We start from the raw sequence: 21,721 nt of genomic DNA, 5'->3' as shown, positions 1-21,721 counted from the left end.
CGAAGCGACAGGAGGGGACTTTTATTTCATTGATCTACTCTCAGGGCCGATCGGCATTACAGAGAGAAGTTGGTCTAGAGCATGTCGAATCTACAGCTTTGTATTTGAAACGACTTGTATCTCCGGACTGAATTGCGCAAATCAAATCCTGTAATAACTGTGGTTTGGTATAAACGAATAAAAAATTGCTGAGGCTCACCTTGGCTAAGCCTGGGGAATGCGAAGCATATTAGTGGCTAGGCTTGGTAATACATGGCTTTCCTTGGTTGAATACTTGGTCATTTTAATACAACCACTAGAAGCCTTCGTCGTGGGGGAAGACAACGGCATGGCTACAGCGGAACGCCGACTAACCCCGAGACACGCGTTGGGTGAGCGCCTGGATTGCCGCGGAAGCCGCGTCTGCCTGCCCGGTGGAGCGAGCGTTTCACCTACACCGAGTGTGAACGCGCGTTCGAAATGCGCGGGAATGCGCGGGTGTGACGGCTAGGGGTCCCACGGCGACGGCGCGAGGTGGAGGCCGGCTCTCTCATCCGATGTCACGTGGTGTGACGTCACGGTGTCACGTGGTGTCACGGCTAGGGGTCACATGGTGACGGCGTGAGTGGTAGCTCTAGCAATATGTTTCGCATAAAAATTTCGGTTAAAGGGGAGCTATGGCTGGTGAGCGTCCATCTAACCCTCCCAGCACATCCATGCCGGTGGGGTTGGGTTCATCAGTATTTGCCACCCGATACCATCGACGTTTGATCGAACCACCGTGATTTGAACCGCCGTCTAACAATGTAAACCAGCCTCGAACGGCAGAGCATAATTGGCGCTTTTCTCTAAGAAATTCGCAAAGAGGAACCCCAGCATGAGGCCGGGGGAAAGCTCTTTCCTCTTGCAGGGTTCCCTTGCCGGGTGCCCAAAAATGGCTGAACACGTGATAATCACCTGCAGTGTCAAGCAAGGGGGCTGGTAAATCCCATGCGTTCCAAAGCAGTGACTCAGGAACGCGCACACTGGTGGACTAATAGACGGCGCGCATCGCGCTGAAGACGCATACAGGCTACCACTAACTAGCGCTGCATCGAAGTTCTTCAGGTGTAAGGCTTGTTGTATATGGAGTTGAGGCAAACTACTATCCCTGATCTAAGAGTGAATACTTTATATTGCGACAGCGCAGTACAAAGGCCGGCAGCATGCGGTTGAGTCTTGGAGAATAAAAGTATAGCTAAAGCGGTCGAACCCGTGCATTGCGTCGCAAAATATATACAGAGTTTGAAAACCTGGGCCAATCAATGGCAACATGTTCCTTTTCTTATACCTTGTTGCCCTTGCACAAACTGAAAAGTGAAAGGTGAATCGGAAGATCACTGAGGAATGACATTAACGGCGAGAGACCATCTCTGAACCTTTATCGGAAGTTCAAAGTCAAAATAAGCATACAGACCAAGGATAAACTACTGGCTCAGCAGAAAGGGTGAATATTGTACAGCCAAATACAGAAATGAAGTCATAAATATATGTGCGCCTATGAACGCTGTCTGCTTAAACTTGTCACATCACGTGATGTATGAAACAAAACAAATGCTAGCTCACTTTTGAGCATACTGCGCCGGCAACTATTCCTGAAAAGTACAGAAAGAATGAGACAGTAACCTGATATGCACCGTTTATCAAAGCAACGCAGACTTCAAGAAGAACTTTAGTAGAAATTAGGTCTTTTCCGAGATCTTCCTGGCCCCTTCAATCTCGGTACAATCCAGAGAACCAGGAGATAATGAGTTGAAAAGCCTTTTACTCAAGAAGTAGTTACACCTGTAAACTACTGACAGCGGACAAACATCTTCGCCACCTCGCGGACCTTTTGTGCGGCTATTCTAAAGTGCGACCTGCCCGTCTACAGTTCTAAACAAGATCTGACCTGTAGGTGCACGACTCAGTGGGTAACGCATACCCTCTACTATCCCGCTCCAAAATATGATATGAAAACAAGCAATATCTGTAATTGTGTCACTTTCGTCGGATGTTACCCGCTAAAAATTGCCAACAAAACTCCTACCATCCGCTTTCCCTGGTCAGAACATGAAGTAGAATTTCTAGGTTACATCGGACTTCTCATTCACTCACCGGTCCTGAAACAACGTAATCGACGGTCGGTATGCATTTTGGAAGCAAACGAGGCGATCGGGAGAGACATGGGAGAGGCCTTTGCCCTGCAGTGGGTGTAGTCAGGTTGATGATGATGATGATGAGGCGATCGGGAAGTAGCGCGGGTCCAATGCCTTATCTGCGCCATCTGTATGACAACAACAACGTAGTTCCCCAGGACTTTTTCGCTGCTTGTGTTTGTGTCGCTGTACTTAAAGTGCTTCGTCATCGGTTGCCCTTCACTCGCAACGAGGCGGCAAACATGCACTTGCCTGGCAACCGGCGCCATGACAGTCAGTACTTCCCTTGACGGGAGCGAAATCATCCTAACAGTTATTCCTACTGGAAGCACGCGCACCATTAAGTGTGAGCACTAAAAGCGTGCGTGACTAACGACACTGATGCAAATGCCTAGTTAAATAACCTGTACTGAGTGTGATTCTCACTGGACCGCAACAAAGAGAACGAAAAAGCGGTAAGAGGCACAACAAACTGGCCCACGCAGTGCTTCATGCACTTGTATACCAGTTACTTGCGCATGCGCCGCCTAAAAGCAGGTATCGAATAGCCCAATCATCCGTGTCACGAAACCGCATGTATGCGAGAATGAAGTCATCGTGCTGGCGCCAACGCGAGCTCCGCCGATTGCACACAGGAGGGCCGTCGTTGACACCTAGCTAAGTATAGGCGTTTTCGCGAGTGCTTCTCGGCCCATGGAAGCCTATTCGCTCGAAATGATGGCGCTCGAATGTGAAGCACTTGAAAGCATGCGCTGCTGTCAGTGAGAAGGTGCAGGCGCTGATGGAAGCGTGTAACGCGACGGGCTGCTCATATATACGCCCGTTCGCGTGCAACGGCTCGTTAAACGAGGTTGCATTCCAACGCGTCGCTAATGGCTCTTGTCGCCAACCGACAGGACCATTATATTCGCGTGCCGTGCATGCGAGTGTTTGTCCAGTCCACGGCGGCTTCCGAACCACACTTTATAGCTTTAGGCTCTGAAGTGCGTGCTTTCTTTTCCTGGGGCGTTTGTCACTAGGAGCTTTTATGCAAACTTGTGGGCTTCCGCGTCAAAAAAGTGTTATGCGCTATGTATCATGAAGATGGGTCGAAGCTTACAGTCGTCCTCGCCTACAGACAAGGTCATAAATAGCTTGAACTGAAGTCATTAGTATGCGGAGGTGCGGAGTGGGGTGCTACTCTGCTAAGGAAGGGAGGCCAATTTTTAAAGCAGCTGTTGCATAATTTCTGGAGATAATACTCTCGCAGGAGCACGGCGGGATATGTATGCGATTAATCAAAACAGAAACCGTTTGCCTCTAGAGAGCATCTGGATTAAAATTTCACGTCATTTTCTCCGTACATCGCTTGAGCGTCTTAACAAGCTTGCTCACCTATAGACCTTTTCAATGAGGCCCCCTTGGGCGTCGCCACATTGCTCACTGATCCGTTGTGCGTACTCCGCGCTAGTGTGGTGGAAGTGGCAGTGGAACTGTTTTCCAAAAGCCCAGAGAGAGGGCCTTTCGACACCCTCCTTGCTTGATAGAGGTCTATATGTAAAACTGATATCTGCAATGCAAGGACCTAATACTTCGAGTTTGTGGTGCGTTACTATGACACGTGATTTGCCGACACTTCTGCTATTGTTAACCCGCCTTTTGTTTCAGCCTATATGTCACGGGTGCGAGCCACCTTGTGAACCCATTGTTATATTAGCTGACTTTGAGGTTCTTCTTAGCTACTGGTGGGATGAGCCTATATAGAATGTTTTTTCTTCCGTATGTTTTTACTTTTTATATATATTTTTGTTCCCTTTGTTCCTTAGGTTTCCCGTAAGTTGTTAGTCCTGTTTGCGAGCTTCCCTTTATGCCTCTTTATTATTTATGTTGCCTCTTTACTCAGTCATAAATAATCAAATAATTTCGAGCTACATAGTTGCGGCTTTTCATTTGCAGTCTATCCCTTTTCAAGTGAAAAATAAAATTCATTCATTCATTCATTCATTCATTCATACAGAAATGTTCTGCCTGCGACTGTTCCACCGTAACGACACTTTAATGTTAACAAAAATTGTCAATTTTCGACACACAGATCTGTGGCCTGGCAGCTTTACATTGCCATGCGCACTACCCCCTCATTAGCCATAACTTGGGATTGTCACCATACCGAGTGCAGCTCACAGTCTCGAAGAAATTCTAGAAGAAGGCGGGAAGCCTCCTATCTGCATGAGTGCCGTCCGCGCGAGTAAACAAGGTCTTCAAATGAAGCGTGTGGCGCTCGTGCCCTCTTGAGGGAAATGAGAACAGACCTTTCCGCGTTGAAATCTGGGTAGCACATGAGGTGTAATCTTAAATATCACCGCGTATACACCACATAAAGAACACAGCTGGGGCGATGCCGGGCCCGTCTTATGCATCAACGCTGGGGTGCGAGCCGAACCCTTGCGAATGCGGTGTAGTCAGGTGTCTCTGCAGCTTTCACTTCCGGCGGTGTCAGTAAACTGTGAGATAGGGTCGTATGCTTGCTAGTATCAACCACAATTTCCAAGCTATAGTGGGAGAAAAGATGGCTCTACACTGACATTGTTAACCTGTGCCTGTAAGGACGTGGACTTAATGAAAAGTAACGTGAATACGATGCATGCACGCCGGCCTCGATATCAGGCGTCATTAGAACTATTAGTCTTCACATAGAAAGGGAGCCTGGTTCAGCTTCAGTCACAAAGCATGCCATCTGTGTAGAGACGCTTCTGCTGTTTTTTCAAAACCAAAAACGCAGGCGCAAACTGTGCGCTAAACACGGTGGGCGTCGTAATTTTAATTCATATTGCTAGTTAATACGAGCAGCATTAACAACATCTTCGAACAAGTGTATTACGCTATAAGTATTCGCACATAAGCAAACATTTAACCTGGCTACTTTACCTTCTTTAGTCTTTCTCTGAGCTAATTTTGATGTTGAAATTTGACTAAAAAGTGCGTAAGAACCGGAAATCATTTATCCAAAACCATGTTTACGTGTGGGCGTACTCTAATGCCTCTGACTTGATGGTACGTGCAAAAGCCGAGCGAGACCCAAATTGAGGTTCTATGCCAGAGCAATATTTCTCGTGGAAGATCCTGAGCACGGTGCTCGAAGCCATTTCCGAAAAAACACCTGCGACGTGAGGCCGCGTTCTGACTAGAACTGTAAAACCCCTTTGATGTATTTCTGACAGCACTGCGAAAAAATAAAACGAAATATGTATTTCCTGGGAATATATAACAGTGGAAAAACAGCGAGACTAAAAAAGTAAATACGTTTGGAACTGAAAAAAAAAGAAACAGGAGGGAACAGTTTAGCTTCGCCTTAGTGTTAATGTGATAATGCCCATATAGACGGAATTGATCATTCTCTATTTTACATTCATAAATCGCTGACAGCCCTCACACCACTCCTGGCGCAGCTGGCAGTGCTGCGGTTAAGCGATGCGCTACTACCCCGACAGGTGGCCGTTTCAACTAATCGTGAGACCCATGCGATTGCTTTTCCCGAGCAACGTCTCCCGAACAATCATTCATTTACCACGGTGGACACTTTGCTCACAATGCGGTTGGCAGGCTGTGATGACGTCATACGTTCACGCCTCCTAGGAGGCCTACCTAGATTACTTCTCTGGGGATTTTTCGCTCATGCCGCCCTGCCTACGACGAAGCCGGATTTTTCGCTAAGCGGGACCTTTAACGATGTCACTTGAAGCATATTGCCACCTAGCATTGCCAGGTGGCGCATAGCTGCTAACGACGACAAAGAAGGGCTCGCGCCGTGTGGAATCTGTCGCCCTTGCTGCCCCAGCTTGCGTGGCCTTGTCTGTCTTCGCACTTGTTATTAAAGCCCCCCTTCGTCAACAAGTACGTTACAGTTTGGTGGAGGTGCGGGGTACCCGTGAGCCCATGCAAGAGACCCCTCCAGGCAGCCGTCGCGCCAGCCCTGTACCAGTCGACACCCCGGTACACCGCTTCAGTCGGAGTATCCAGGGACTGCCTTCGGAGGTAGGACTAGTAGAGAGCGGCGCCATGGAGACAGCCGCTCCTTCTCCACTGCAAACTGCCGCTGCCGCGCCATCTCACTACACCCTGCAGACTCGCGGATTCCCAAGACGTTCCGTGGGGAACTTCTTGAGGATGTGGAGGACTGGCTCCTTCATTTTGAGCGCGTAGCTGCGTTTAACCAATGGGACCACGCAGCCAAACTCCGGAACGTTTACTTCAGCCTCGAGGATGGTGCTCGCACCTGGTTTGAGAACCGAGAGGACGTTTTAGTCTCGTGGCATGAGTTCCGTCGTCGGCTGCTGGAGGCCTACACAAGCGCTGATCGTCGTGAACGAGCTGAGCGTGCACTACAATCTCGCATCCAGCTGCCGAACGAAAGTGTCCAGATGTACGTCGAGAATATGACGCGCCTTTTCAGAAGAGCTGACCCGGCCATGCCGGAAGACAAGAAACTCCGGCATTTGATGCGTGGCGTCAAAGAGCAGCTTTTCGCAGGCCTCGTGCGCAGCCCACCATCGACCGTTGCTGCATTCCTTACAGAGGCCACAACGATGGAAAAGGTGCTGCAACAACGTTCTGCGACCTACGACCGGCCCGTGCATGCTGCTGCTGTCACCGCATCGTTTGCTACCTCCGGGAGCCACCCTGACGATCTGCGTGAACTTATTCGCACCATCGTGCGTGAAGAGGTCCTGAAATTTTGCAGCCCTTCGCAGCCAGCGCTAGGTTCGATTTCTGCTCTTGTTCGCGAGGAAGTGCAACAGGCGTTCAGGGCTCCTGCTGTCGAAACACCTCCTCTACCAGGAGAATGCCACCGCCCCACCTATGCTGAAATTGCGAGGCGCCCGGCTGCGGTTTCGCCACCACCGTTTCCGGTAACGCCTCCTGAGCCGCGGTCCTCAGTGCCACCAGTGCAGTATTTCGACGATCGCCGAGCGCCCTTGCGGAAGGCCGATGTCTGGCGCACACCTCATAACCGGCCACTCTGCTTTCACTGCGGAGAACCAGGACATCTCTACCGTAACTGCTCTTATCGACGTCTCGGTCTGCAGGGCTTTCGAGCCGATTCACCCAGACCCCGGTTTGGCCATCGGCCCCCTGCCATTGAAGATTTCCTAGCGGAACAGCGAATTTCAGCCCGCACGCCGCATCAGCCGCGCTCATCGTCTCCGAGGCGCTCTTCCCCGAACCCCCACAGCTCCTCGCGAGCACCACAGGGTCGCTCGCCCAGCCCTCGTCGGGAAAACTGAGACCGGCGACCTTCGGGGGCGAGGTCGCTGGGAGTCGCTGCGCTGAAGACCTCCCGTCGCCGCCGCTACGTTCCGACCGTGAACAGATGGCACCGTCATCCGACCTAGACAGCCCCGTTTCTTTGGACATACCTGTTCTTCTCGACGGTCACAGAGTCAGTGCATTAGTGGACACCGGGGCCGACTATTCAATTATCAGTGATAAATTGGCGACTCTTCTGAAAAAAGTGCTTACTCCATGTTCTGTGGTGCATCTTCGTACAGCCGGTGGTCATCTCGTTACCCCAAAGGGCATTTGCACGGCTCGCGTTCAGATTCATGGATCTACGTTCGTCATCAGTTGTGTAGTTCTGTGCAATTGCTCCCGCGATCTCATTATCGGCATTGACTTTCTGCGGGAGTATGGTGCTGTGATCGACCTCCGCCACCGAATCATCAGCTTTTCGACCAGTCAAGCCACCCACCTCGCCGACTCTTGCCACCGCAATGCCGCCCTTCGTGTTTCTGCTGACAGTGTCACGTTGCCGCCACGGAGCAGTGTTTTGGTTGAAGTCGCCTGCAACGACTTGCATGACGCAGAAGCAGTCGCCGAGGCTAACTGTTCACTCCTGCTTACTCAAGGCATCTGTGCCGCTCGCAGTCTACTAACGCTTCGTAGTGGCCGATCTGCGGTGCTGGTCACAAATTTTTCTAATGAATACCGACATCTTTTTGCAGGAACCGCTATTGCTTCTGCCGAACCTTTTATCGATACTCCTGTTTGTTTTGCTTCCGCGGCAGCCGGCACTGACGAGTCCTCCCTTGAAAACGTCGACATAAACTGCCACCTGCCTCGGGAACAACGACTGGCTTTGGAGCTTCTGCTGAAGGAATACAAGCCGTGCTTCGCTTCTTCCTCGAAGGTTCGTCAAACACCCATCACGCAGCACCGCATCATCACCTATGACGACGCTCGCCCTATACGACAGCAGCCTTACCGTGTTTCTGCTAAAGAACGGGCAGTTATTCAAACCCAGGTTCAGGAAATGCTTGATGATGGCGTTGTTCAACCTTCCCAAAGCCCGTGGTCTTCGCCTGTCGTCCTCGTTAGGAAGAAGGACGGCACTCTCCGGTTTTGTGTCGACTATCGCAAACTGAACAGTGTGACCAAAAAAGACGTCTACCCGTTGCCGCGCATTGACGATTCGCTGGATAGATTACGGCGCGCTAAGTACTTCTCATCTATTGACTTGAAGAGCGGCTATTGGCAAATTGAAGTAGATGAACGGGACCGCGAGAAAACCGCTTTTGTGACTCCAGATGGCCTCTATGAATTCAAAGTGCTTCCTTTCGGTTTGTGCTCCGCCCCGGCTACGTTTCAAAGGATGATGGACACCGTCCTCACAGGCCTCAAATGGCAAAGCTGTCTTGTCTACTTGGACGACGTCGTCGTTTTTTCGGAAACGTTTGATCAACATCTCCAGCGCCTGCGGGCTGTCCTCGACGCTCTCCGCTCGGCTGACCTTACCCTGAAGCCCCAGAAGTGTCATTTCGGTTACGAAGAGCTCAAATTTCTGGGTCACGTTGTGAGCGCTGAGGGAGTGCGGCCGGACCCCGAAAAGACTGCCGCCGTCGCGCGCTTTCCCGTTCCAACCGACAAGAAAGCTGTCCAGCGCTTCCTGGGTCTCTGTGCGTACTATCGGCGCTTTATTGCGTACTTTTCCACGATTGCCGAGCCGTTGACGCGTCTCACCAGGAATACCACCTCCTTTGTCTGGACCTCTGAGCAACAGACCGCTTTCTCTACGCTCCGCCAGCGCCTTCAAACATCTCCCGTTCTTGCGCACTTCGACGAAGATGCCGATACCGAGGTTCACACCGACGCCAGTAACATCGGTCTTGGAGCTGTCCTTGTTCAACACCAAGAGGGCCTTGAGAGGGTTATCGCCTATGCTAGCCGTACTCTCTCCCGCGCCGAGAGCAATTACTCCACGTCTGAAAAAGAATGTCTTGCGGTCGATCGTGTGGGCCACCATGAAGTTTCGCCCTTATCTATACGGCCGCCCATTCAAAGTCGTAACCTATCACCACTGCCTATGCTGGCTGGCAAATTTGCGAGACCCATCTGGACGCCTGGCACGCTGGAGCTTACGGCTCCAGGAATTTGACATCACTATTGTCTACAAGTCCGGCCGCAGACACGAAGATGCCGACACACTGTCGCGTGCACCAGTTGATCCTGGCGACGCAGCGCCCGATGACGACAGCGGATTCCTTGGTACGCTCACCGCCTCCGACCTACTGACCCGGCAGAGGGCGGACTCGGAACTTCGCCCTCTCATTGACGGCCTTGAAGGTAGCGATACGGCTATACCTCGCCACTTCTCTCGACGTCTTGGCTCCTTCTGTTTGCGGCAAGGCCTCTTGTACAAGAAGAACTCGAGAGGCAACGATACACCTTACCTTCTGGTCATTCCAGCCGATCTCCGAGGTGACGTTCTTTTCGCCTGCCGCGATGAGCCCACATCTGGCCACTTGGGTTTTTCACGTACGCTCGCCAGAGTGCGGAACATGTACTACTGGCCTGGACTTTCTGATGATGTCAAACGCTACGTTAAAAGCTGCCGAGAATGCCAGCGCCGGAAAACGCCACCACTTAAGCCGGCGGGTTTTCTCAAGCCCGTTACAGCCCCTCGCGCTCCGTTCGACCAGATCGGTATGGACCTCCTCGGCCCTTTCCCTCTGTCGCAGGCCGGCAATAAGTGGATCATAGTTGCTACCGACTATTTGACTCGCTACGCCGAGACCAAGGCGATCCCTCGTGGCACAGCTTCCGAAGTCGCGGAGTTTTTCATGCACAACATCGTCTTGCGACACGGCGCCCCATCGCACGTCATTACAGACTGGGGGACGGCGTTTACAGCGCAGCTAATCGACCACATCTTTCGGCTGAGCTGCACAACGCACCGCAAGACCACAGCCTACCATCCGCAGAGCAATAGCTTGACCGAAAGATTGAACAGGACCCTTTCGGACATGTTGTCCATGTACGTAGATGTCCAGCACAAAACTTGGGATGAGGTCCTGCCGTATGTCACCTTCGCCTATAACACCGCCCTGCAGGAAACTACGCGCTTTACACCGTTCCGCCTTGTGTACGGACGTGAAGTTCAGAGCATGCTTGATGCCATGCTCCCGTGCCCAGAGGATGACCAACTCGACCCAGACGCCCAACAATTTGCCCAACGTGCTGAAGAAGCCCGTCAGCTGGCCCGCGTGCACATCGGGCAACAGCAGAGAACAGCAGAGCACAACCTTCGCCACCGACAGGTTGACTACAAACCCGGTGACCAAGTCTGGGTATGGACTCCTGTCCGTCGCCAAGGCTTGTGCGAGAAACTGCTCTGCCGCTATTTTGGCCCTTACAGAGTGATCCGGCGTGTGAGTGACGTAAACTATGAAGTGGTTCCGGACGGTGTTGCGCAACCCCGACGCCGACAGCCCAGCTCTGACATTGTGCACGTTGTACGGCTTAAACCGTACTATACTCGGTGACGCAGACGTGTTGATGTCTTGGAACGGTTCACTTGCGGAACTTTGCTCGTTTTTTGTTTATTTTTTTTGTTACGTCGACAGCGCTCTTTTTTCATAAGGGGGGAATAATGCCACCTAGCATTGCCAGGTGGCGCATAGCTGCTGACGACGACAAAGAAGGGCTCGCGCCGTGTGGAATCTGTCGCCCTTGCTGCCCCAGCTTGCGTGGCCTTGTCTGTCTTCGCACTTGTTATTAAAGCCCCCCTTCGTCAACAAGTACGTTACAATATGCAGAGTTTTCCCTCTCAGTGCGAAGTATCTATATGCTTATATATAGTGACAGTGGCAGCAATAGGCTGGGCCTCCCACCCATGTCATGAGTTTACTCGTTCCTTGTTCGGTCATGAAGAAATCGTCATTGATTTGCAGGTGTACGTTCGGCGGCGCAATTTCTTAAATTAATGTTTCTTATGCAGTTAACGCAGCAAATTTTTTGTCTAAACACTAACTAGGAGCTTCAGCAATCTTCGCAAGGCGGCTCTTGGCTACCATGCAGGGCGTATTTACCGAAAATGGCGCCGCAATCGCCGTCTCTTTACCGGATTATGATATGGCTGTAGTCCCGAAGTCCTAAGCGTCTTTTTTATGCTCGCACTGTTAGTCGCTGAGGGACAGCACAACTCGCCTGCCCAGTATGCGCTCTCGCGAAATGAGGGGAAGTAAACGGCTTGTTCAGCACCAGACAAGAAACCATTTCAGTCTGTCCTCTTGCGACTGTGATGTTCCCGTATCGACGTTTATAAAAGAAGTTCCTCAATCGCCGGCGCTTTTAGGCCATGCCGCTGTAAGCCTTATCGACACCGGAACGTGGTAAACTGCGTATTTACCGCTAGTTCGTTAAACTGACGTTGCCGCCATATCTGAAGTACAGCAAAAAATAAACGAACGTCAATGACCGATGTTCGGACCGAGCACAAATACAAGGCATGCTACCGTGATGGCTGTGTGCCATGCCGCTAATGCAGATAAAATGGGACGTAGCCAGCAAGAAAAGATCAACGATAACACCGAGGCTGTCAAGCATGTACAGTCTTTGTCAAAAGTTTAGGGCCCAGGGGGTTTGCTTCTAAGCCTTGTAGTGGGACTCCTGAAGCATTCGTGGCAGCCCTACCCATTGGAAGAGGCAGGACCAGAAATCATCTTACCTTCAGGAAATTTGGAGTGCTGGAGATGCATTGCGAACCACACAGTGTGGCTCAGAAGCAAACCCCCTGGGCTCCAAACTTTTGACAAAGGCTGTACCTCAAATGAGGGGCTTAGACGTTGACGGAGTCCAGTATATCTAGAAAATAGTTATTAAATACGGCGTATAGCCCTCGTATCATCGCCTGGTTTTGTTGAAAGCGCCACAAAATACATGGATAAAAATACTTAAATAAAATTATCGCATTATTACCTTTACCTGGCACCAGAGTCGCATTATCGCCTGCCTTTTACAGCAGCCCATCTTTGGCGACAACTGGCTTAATCTTCCCTCTGAAGACGATGTCGAGAGTAGGGACTTGACAAGTTGCCAACGTCCTAAGTGCGGGCGAATCAAACGAAGCGCGTCGTGATAGTGGCAAAGGAGGCGTCATTCAATGCATTCACTCATCCTCTCTGTGTGCACGAACTGTTTCGTCCACAAGAGATAGAGAGCCGTTCCCACGCCAAGGAGCCAAAGACCGCTCAAGTCCACCGCGCTATCGGGGGCCACATCGCCAAGCCGGTTACAACATGTGCGGTCTCCGCGACTAACATCTTCATTAGGACCTGTTACGCACATGCGCCTTACATCCCCGTACATGCGCCGCTTTTTGTGTCCGCTTGCTCCACGCGGGGAGGCGCATGGCGAGCTTAGCTCGGGGGACTCATTGGCTGTCTCCGAGCCCGGGCCGTGAACCACGCCTTCCGACGACAACGGACGCTCAGGGGACTCTCGCTCCCGCGTTGCGTGTCCCCGTAAGGCGGCTACAACCACGCTCCGTTGCGCAGGCGACCGTGGGACACGCCAGGCAGGGCCCCTAATGGACCCCGCCGCCGCCGCTCCGAGCCGAGTTTTCATTTTAATGTTTCATACTTCTTTCTGTGTGGGAGGAGCGCGCGATCTCCGCTTGGTGTGCCTCCATCTTTCGAGCGCGCTGTGAAGTCGACAATCGCACGCCAGCCTTGCTGAGTGAGCGACGGCGGCTGACGGCCTGCCGGTCATTAGGGACGCTTTCGGCCGTGCGAGGGCAGGCAAGGGGAGCGTATACCCCCCGTGTTTTCGAGCTCGTTATAGAGGGTGCCTCTTTTTTTTATTACGCGAGGTGGAAAATGTTGCAAAGTAAATTATATCGAGTGGAAGGGTTCTTCTTCCGTTGGGCCCCTCTTCTTCCTCGCAAACCGGCGCCCTTTCTTCCCGTTCCTTCGTGTGTGGTGGAGCAGCCACTCGGGTGACTGCTCGCGGGTTTGCACTGCTCTCTTATCTCGTGAATGACGTGGCACTGACCACCGTGCAGTTCGACGCAAATTCGTAGGCGAGGAGCCCACCCGCATCCAAGCATGCACTTACGCGATGTCTGCCGAGCGCCAAAACAGCACTTCAGCCTCTGTGTAGGCTACGGGCAGTAGCTTCCGCAGGTGTGCAGGTTCACTGCTACCAAGAACGAGGTACAATGCCTTTGTTGGCTCGTGCGTTACTGAAATCGTTTGCGGATGCCTTGACACCTCCTGTTGAAGAGTGGCAGTGAAGCAAGCTGCAGGGCAGAAGTTTAGCTTTGTGCCGACGTTAATCGAGCCGCTGGATCATGTAACATATGAAGACCTAACGCCACATATACAGGGTGTTTCACCTAAGACCTGACACTGTTTATAAAGAAAAGCTTTTTGAGTTAGATGAGCGCTTTTTTTCGGCATTGCATAGTCAGCGGTGCAGTACATCAGAATACAGATGAGACATGGTAACTAGCACGCTGGTTAACTAATACTAAATAGTTAATTTTTAACTATTACTGTTAGATTCCTTAATGACTTAGAGGCGTGTGGCCCAACGTAATTAATATCATACCAGTTTTTAGTATTTCGACAACATACCATAGGCTCTGTGGCCCAACAAATTTTGGCTATTTCGACCAGTTACAAGCACTGGGAAGGCCGCTTTGCCTGCAAGCTTCTCGAAAGCTGTGACAACCCCACATAATGCGCAGGTCCACACGGGACGGAGAGGCAAGAAGACACCGTATGGCTCAGTTTAAACAAAGTGATGTATTCAATAATTACACATTTTATATCAGAGGCTGGGGCGTCCGAGCTTACGTGGCGACGCCTTCATGGGGGCGATGGAGGGGCTCCGGAGTTGCGATCCGTCGGTGGCTGGCAGAAACCGCGCGCCGTCCGGCTTCGGCGCTCAAGGACCCTTTTTTGTGTACGATCTCGTCCTGAGCGTCTTTTCGTCCGCACTGGCCAGCTATATGTGCTCCGCCGGCCACGCCCGATCTCCTCTCTTCCAGGCTGGATTGTTTCCTTCTTCCTCCTTTCCACGGCGGCGCCTGCGGCACCCCCGACCTCCCTCGTTGGGATGTCGTTTGTCTCCCGCCGGCAGCTTTCTTCTCTTGTCGGGTTGTCAGCCTCCCCTGCCGACCTGCCTCGTTGGGATGTCGTTTGTCTCCCGTCGGCAGCTTTCTTCTCTTGTCGGGTTGTCAGCCTCTCCTGTGTCCTTGTACGGCCAGGCAGCCTAATTGGGCTGGCTTTCCCTCCCGCCGGCGTCTTTGTACCATTGTACCCCTTCAGTGGCTTTGCCGCCGCTGGGGGCTCCGTCTACGCGGCGCCGCCGAACGCGGACCGTACCCCTTCAGTGGCTTTGCCGCCGCTGGGGGCTCGTCTACGCGGCGCCGCCGAACGCGGACCGTTTAAGGGGAGACAAGGGAGTAGGACGGTTGAGCACAGAGAAGATTCCGCCGAAGATATGGGCCCTGGTAGCTCACGCACGGAACGTCACAAAGCGCATGCATTTTGGAGTAATATAGCCAAGACTTATTCGGGCACAGTGCCGAGGGTTACCGCGTTTTAGAAATTCTAAAAACTGATATGGATAGTGTTTACGGTGGTATGCACGATTCTCAAAAAATAAGGAGCCTAAAAGTTACAGTTAAAAAGTTAACTATTCAGCATTTGTTAACCAGTCTGTTAGTTAGCACGTCTTAACGATATTCTGATTTACTACACCGCTGACAACCCTTTAAAACCATTAGTGAAACACGACGTATATATACAGACGGCACATGGTGTTTCTATTGCTGTCAACTTAGTTAATTATGTCACGTTCTAGTTATTTCCCTGTACCCTCTACACTGTGTGAGTGGCGTAATTAACACCTTCCAAGGCCAACATTTAGGCTTAATTCCTTTTTTTTTACACTTTTCTGCAACAAACATGATCGGACATCCCATTGAGGCGAGATGCGTGGCTTCCAAGCTCTATTTAGCTTGAAAAACAATAATCCGCTTTGTGGATGCGTCATCGCTCGAATGACAGTGTGATGGTGGAGGTTCTCAGGCAAGGACTACGCCCTCGCCGTTAACAAAGGGCGCGCTTGCTATTTGGAGGACCTTGGCAATGTCTTGATCGTTGTTTTGCACACTTAAGTTCCGAACGCGGACAAATTCAGCATAGGTAAGACTGATCAAGCAACACTGATACAATCAGAACTGACTTCGGACGGTATAACGATTCTATCCAATGTGCACTTAATTTTATTCTTTTCGCTCCTACTGAACGCCTCACGCAGATCCACGACGCCTTCATCGTTGATGGGGTGGTGGTGGTGGTGAAAACATTTATTAATCATAGAGAGAGGTGTTGGGGGTCGTGACCTGAAGGGTCACGCCCTTACAACCACTAGGTGGGATGCCTAGTCAGGCACACCATTGGCGTTTGTCGCAGCCCGGGCGCGCTGCGTTAAGGCCCTTTGGGCCTCGAGGGTGCAGCAACCGGACAGGGTCGCCTCCCAGTCCTCTCGGGTGGGGTTCGGGATAGGGGGTAGGGATGGGTTCTGCTGGCAGGCCCACACCATGTGGTAGGTGTCAGACACCTCCCCACAGTGTGAGCACCGCCCGTCGAATTTAGGATCGAAATGCTTTAGAATTGCCGGGCACAACATCGTGTTGGTGAGCAGGCGCAGGAGTACCCGCTCGTTGACCTTCCCCAGCCCTTTGCATGGGGTGGGAAGAGTTTGGTGCGTGAATTTGTAATAATCGCATATTGCCTTAAAAGTGTAAATCGGATTGAAATGGAAGTCCTGGTCGGCGTCGGGTCCCGTGGGAAATGCCCGGAGAGAGAGCGCGCGGGCGGCGGCGTCGGCTGCCTCATTTCCGTGGACGCCTTGGTGACCTGGAGCCCAAACGATAGATCGGTGCGCGGGATCCGAGTCTCGGCTACAATTTTGGTAAATACGATAAGCTAGGGGAGTAACCCACCCTTGCGTGACGTTTCGACAAGCCCCTCGTGAGTCGGTGATTATGTATTTGGAGGAGGTGTCAGAGGCTGCCAAAGCGATGGCAACCTCTTCTGCGTGAATTGCTGACTGGGCCTTGAAAGTAAGGGCGTCTACTGTTTTACCCTCGTGGACGACCGCGGCCGTGTACCATCCCCTAGAGTCCGGGCCGGACGCGTCCACGTAGAAGACTCCTGGTTTGCTCCGAAACTGGCGGTCCAAGGCTTCCGCCCGCGCCAGGCGCCTGCCATTGTGATCCTCTTTGGACATATTGGTGGGGAGAGGCCGCACGTGGAGGGCGCGTCTCCAGTGTACGGGAAGGCGGCATCTCTCCTCTGTGAATTGAGTGTGCTGGATGTGTAGTCGGGCTAAAAGGCGGCGACCCGACCCTGTTTTTGTGAGACGAGTGTATTGGTTGTTGAGGTGGGCCTCCCGAAGCTCCCTAAAAGTGTTCACCATCCCCAGTGCCATAAGGCGGCTGGTAGAGGTAGAAACTGGGAGGTCCAGCGCTCGTTTCATGATTTTTCGGAGGATGACCTCGAGGGAATCCTCCTCCTGTTTCCGCAGGTGGAGGTAGGGAGTCGAATGCAAGATTCGACTGGTCACGAATGCGTTCGCCAGCCGCAAGGCGTCTTTGCATCGTAACCCACCGCGCTTGTTGGAAACCCGGCGGACCATGCGGCCCACCTGGTCCCCCACCTGCCGGAGCTTGGCGAGTGTTGTGTCGCAGCGTCGCTGGTTGTGTATGAAGAGTCCAAGGACTCTAATTTCCTTGGATTCGCGAATGGGACCGCTTTGCAACGAGAGATTGATTTGGGTCGAGCATGTGCGCGAGGGACGTAAATGCACGAATTCCGATTTCTGCGGGGAGCATTGCAGACCACAGTCTCGAGCATAGCGATCCACTATGCTGGCGGCCGTTTGCAGGCTAGTCTCCATATCCCCCAGGCGTCCTTGCGTAGCCCAGATGGTGATGTCGTCGGCGTATAGCGCGTGCTGGACCCCTTCGACCGCACCAAGCAGGGCGGGTAGGCGCATCATGGCAATGTTGAATAGCAGAGGGGACAGCACCGCGCCTTGTGGAGTCCCCCTCGTGCCGAGCAGGAAAGGTCCGTGCTCTTCGTCCTGTATTCGGATGTAGGACAGTCTGTCCGTGAGAAATTGTTTAACGTAATTGAAGGTATTGGTGCCGCAGTGAGTTTGACTCAAATGTGTGAGTATGACCTCGTGAGTTACGTTATCGAACGCTCCTTTCAGGTCGAGCGCAAGGACAATTTTATCGTTTTGGGGGTGTGTAATGGGGTTCAAGATTTCGCGGTCGAGTTGGAGCAGGACATCCTGTGCGGATCTATGTGGGCGAAATCCGAACATGGTGTCCGCGAAGGTGTTGTGTTGTTCGAGGTACTCGGACAGCCGATCCCGCACCATCGTCTCCATCAATTTTCCCACACACGAGGTGAGAGAGATGGGGCGGAGGTTGTCCGTGTCGATCGGTTTGCCGGCCTTCGGGATGAAGGTGACAAGAGCCGTCTTCCAGTCAATGGGGAGCGGGGTTTCCCCCGTCCAGATCGCATTGATGTATTCTAGAAGGCACTGGTACGCTGATTCAGGAAGGTTCGCCAAAAGTTTGACGGTGACCTTGTCCCGGCCCGGCGTGGTGCCCCTCTTCATTTTGGCCAGACCCGCCCGCAGATCGTGAAGCTGGAAAGGCTTGTCCAACTCCGAGTTTTCCCTGCCGGCGTAGGAGTAGGCCGATCTGCGGGCGTCCTGCGTTGTGCACAGGTAGCGATCCCGGAGTGCCTGTGCCAACTGCGTTGTATTTCCTTGGAATGCGTGCATGGCTTTGTGTAGTTGCTTCTGCGTTTCTGTGCGGGTATGTGTTGGGTTGATGAGGGCTCGGAAGAGCCGCCACGTGTTGCGGCTCGACATCTGCCGCGCCGCCGTGTTGCAGCGATCTACCCAGTTGGAGTCAGCGAGTTGGGCCGCGTACTCTGCTGCCTGCCGGGTGAGGTCCGCAATGCGCGCTTTGAGCTTCTTGTTGTGTTTCTGGCGCTTCCAGCGGCGCGTGAGGCCGCGGCGCGCTTCCCAGAGGTGGAGGAGGTGGTTGTCCGCGTCCGTGACCACCTCTGTAAGCTGTATCTGCTTCTCGTGGGAGCGAAGGTGCGATATGACTGACCGGGACCAGTTTGCGTATCCTTGCTCTGTGATAGTCGTGTTGGTGTCGGATGGGAAATTTTTGCGAAAGGTGGTCCAATTGGGGATGCGTGCTAGTGTGGTAGGGCGCTTTAGGGGGCGTGTATAAACAGTGGTGTTGATGATGCAGTGGTCGCTGCCGAGGGTATCCTCGGTGATGCCGGCGGCTTAGCGAGATGGATGATAAGAGAGAAATGAGATCGGAGGTAAAGAATCGGTCGTGAGTTTATGCGATGATTGTATACTCGTAAGAGTGCAAACAAATCGAGTTTGAGGCACTGAAGATGCCGCTTCTGTTTCTGATTGAGAACGCTGCTATTTACGTTTTCATGAAATTACAATGTAAACTATCCTGGTATACCGCTGCCTCGAAGCGATGATAGGCAAATAGGTAGCTGGGAAGAGAGTTGTTATCATAGACTCGCTCGTAGCAAACCGTGGTTATAAACATTCTGGTATCGAAGGAATAGGCTAATCACGAATCGATATAACTGATGGCCGCGCATTCGAGCAGCGTTCTGACAGTGATGGAAGGATCCTTTGCGCCAAAACTAGGCTTTGTTTCAACTTCTAACACGTACTGCATTATCTCATAGTGGTTTGAAAAAAACATCGCATCCTTGAGGCGGTATAGGAATTTATGTTGTTTGCATAGAGGAGGGAATCACATGCTCTGACTCTTGCGAACACCTGTACAATCTTGTGCGCCCGCTTGCTCTATGCCTGCCGCACATGCACACAGCCTCCCAAGCTATTCTTAGAATGACTGACGCTCGCGGAACCGTTTGTATGATGATGATGATGATGATATCCTCAGGTGTAATGGTACATACCCACGGTGGGGGATTGGCCAGGATGCATAGCGGATAAAAGCACACTCATGGACAAGGAGTGGATGGATGTTCATGATGGGTTTCAAAGCGCGACAAGACGGAGACGAAAGGAAGGAAGGCTAGGAAGGCTAGTAAGCGCTTGTCGTGTGCGTTTTTTCCTTTCGTCTCCGTCTTGTCGCGCTTTGAAACCCATATTGAATGTTTACCAACTTGCCCAACTTTCTGCCCTCCTTGAGTGGATGGATGTATTTGGATAATTTTGTATGCTCCGCTAGGACTGCTTCGTCGGCGCATTTTGAATTCGTTGTCAATATTTTCCTCCAAGTATATATTGGTAGCGCTGTTGCGTCGATACTTGCTGGCGTACAAAAGAGAAGAATGAACCGCTAAGTGTAATTTCGGGATTTTTATGGTGCCTGCATTACGGCGACAGCATGGGAACAGGAAGGCTTCCTGATGTATAGTGGAACGCTTCAAGGACAATGACCGCTCACTTCTCCGCCAGAATTAAGCCTATATAAAGTTTGTAAAAAAACATGGTTTGCTTGCACCAGACCGACCTACGGATATTTAAAAGGGGCCACTTGTTACGAAATAACCTCAGCACCCATGACGAACGGGTTTATTGCAAGAGCAAACAGGTTTGTGCGCGATTGTGTTCTTTAGGACAGGCCTTTTTTATTTTATTAACAAAAACTGAAAGCCGGAGCCCAAGCAGGAATGGCATACATCAAATATAAAAAGAGAACAGTTTTACCGCAAACTTATATACACACACACAAAATCACAAAAATCTTTGCACAGGAACTCGAATAGCATAGGAGTACAATGTATGCAGTAGAAAAGACACTGGGGTACTAAGGAACGTTGAAAAAAAAGGCGAAGTACATGAGTATAGGCATGAAATGCTAGCATACAACAAACGAAAAAGATTCAGAAATAGAAAGTTCAGGAATCAACATACACAATAACATACAGGCGTGAAATACATGCACAAAAATAATAAAAGGCAGACATGTCTTGGCCGTTAATCCCTGGAGTTTAGAATATGCGTCGCAATCATGCTCAAAGATAGAAGACAGAACTAATGCGGCAGGCGTGTATAGTAATATGGTGCATTGTTACTGAATGAAAATGGGTTGGGATGATATAATAATTTCATTCAAAATCCCGATTCTTTTTGCACTTAGTTATTGCCCCATGCTCTCGCTGTTCCTGGAATCACTCAGTCAGACGGGCAGTCACAAAAACCGAATATGGTCCAATGAAAATAGTTCTGCTGTAGTGGCCTCACAGTGATTGCGTGCCTTCCATTCCCTGCTTCTAAACTGAGAGCGCAAGGTGCGGTTATATGCTACGAGAAATGTGTGTGCGGAAACAGACGGCCTCACTGCTCTCGCTTTACATTTGTACAGACGATTAGAAGCCTGTATTCGTATTAACAGAAGCACGTTGAAACAAAAAATTTTGAAACGCAAAAGGTGCATATCATTGTAGGTTAAAACTTAATCGATATTTATCGGCAAACTTTTCTAGTTTCGTTTCTGCGCAAGCAGTCACTAGGTCTTGCTTAACTATATTTCTAAGTGCAGAAGGTTACACCTAAACGCTGCCATTCACTCGATGTACTACAACTGCCTTTATCACTGATGCCGTCGATTTTAAATTCCCACCGAAGATGGCGTTGACGCTATACCACTCTGCTCTCACGCCGGTGGTTTCCAAACGCCAGATGAAGATTTCTGCCCTATCTTTCGTTCACTCCTTTACACGCGCGAGAAAGGAAAGACTGGTTCGCAAGAAAATGCCACCATCCACAAACAAGCGCCAATATTTCGGGAAATTTGATACAAAACGCGACGTAGGCTGCCCACAGGAAGAGTCCTTCGTAACGTCGCCATTTCGGCTTACTTGAGGAGCCACCTCGATGTCCTATTAATCGACAGTATGTATAGGCATAAAGATATCGTCACGGGTAGGGCATATGATGCGAGGGGAATATAACCGAAGTTCTCGTGAGCTAATGGAGTGCATTCCAAGGGAAGGCAAACGTGTATACGCATATATTGCAGGGTGTGACATAGTCCGGTGGGCGAATGAGATACGGAAGTTTGAGATGATACGGACAGGGTTAATTGAAGAGACATGGGAGAGGCCTTTTGCAGTGGGCGTAGTCAGGGTGATGATGACGATGAGATGATAAGGTGGCCGCAGCTGGCGCAGAACAGGGTTAATAGTGGAGGTCATTGGGAG

General features: G+C 51.3%; 1 protein-coding gene across 1 annotated transcript in view; it reads left to right on the top strand.

Moving 5' to 3' along the window:
- Positions 1-21,721, top strand: part of LOC149339726 (uncharacterized) — a 55,653-nt gene that overhangs the window by 9,209 nt on the left and 24,723 nt on the right. The window lies entirely within an intron of this gene.

This window comes from Amblyomma mixtum, chromosome 6, assembly GCF_055824585.1.
Source record: "Amblyomma mixtum isolate Tamu chromosome 6, ASM5582458v1, whole genome shotgun sequence".
NCBI lineage: Eukaryota > Metazoa > Arthropoda > Arachnida > Ixodida > Ixodidae > Amblyomma > Amblyomma mixtum.
This window is presented reverse-complemented; position numbering and strand designations above follow the sequence as displayed.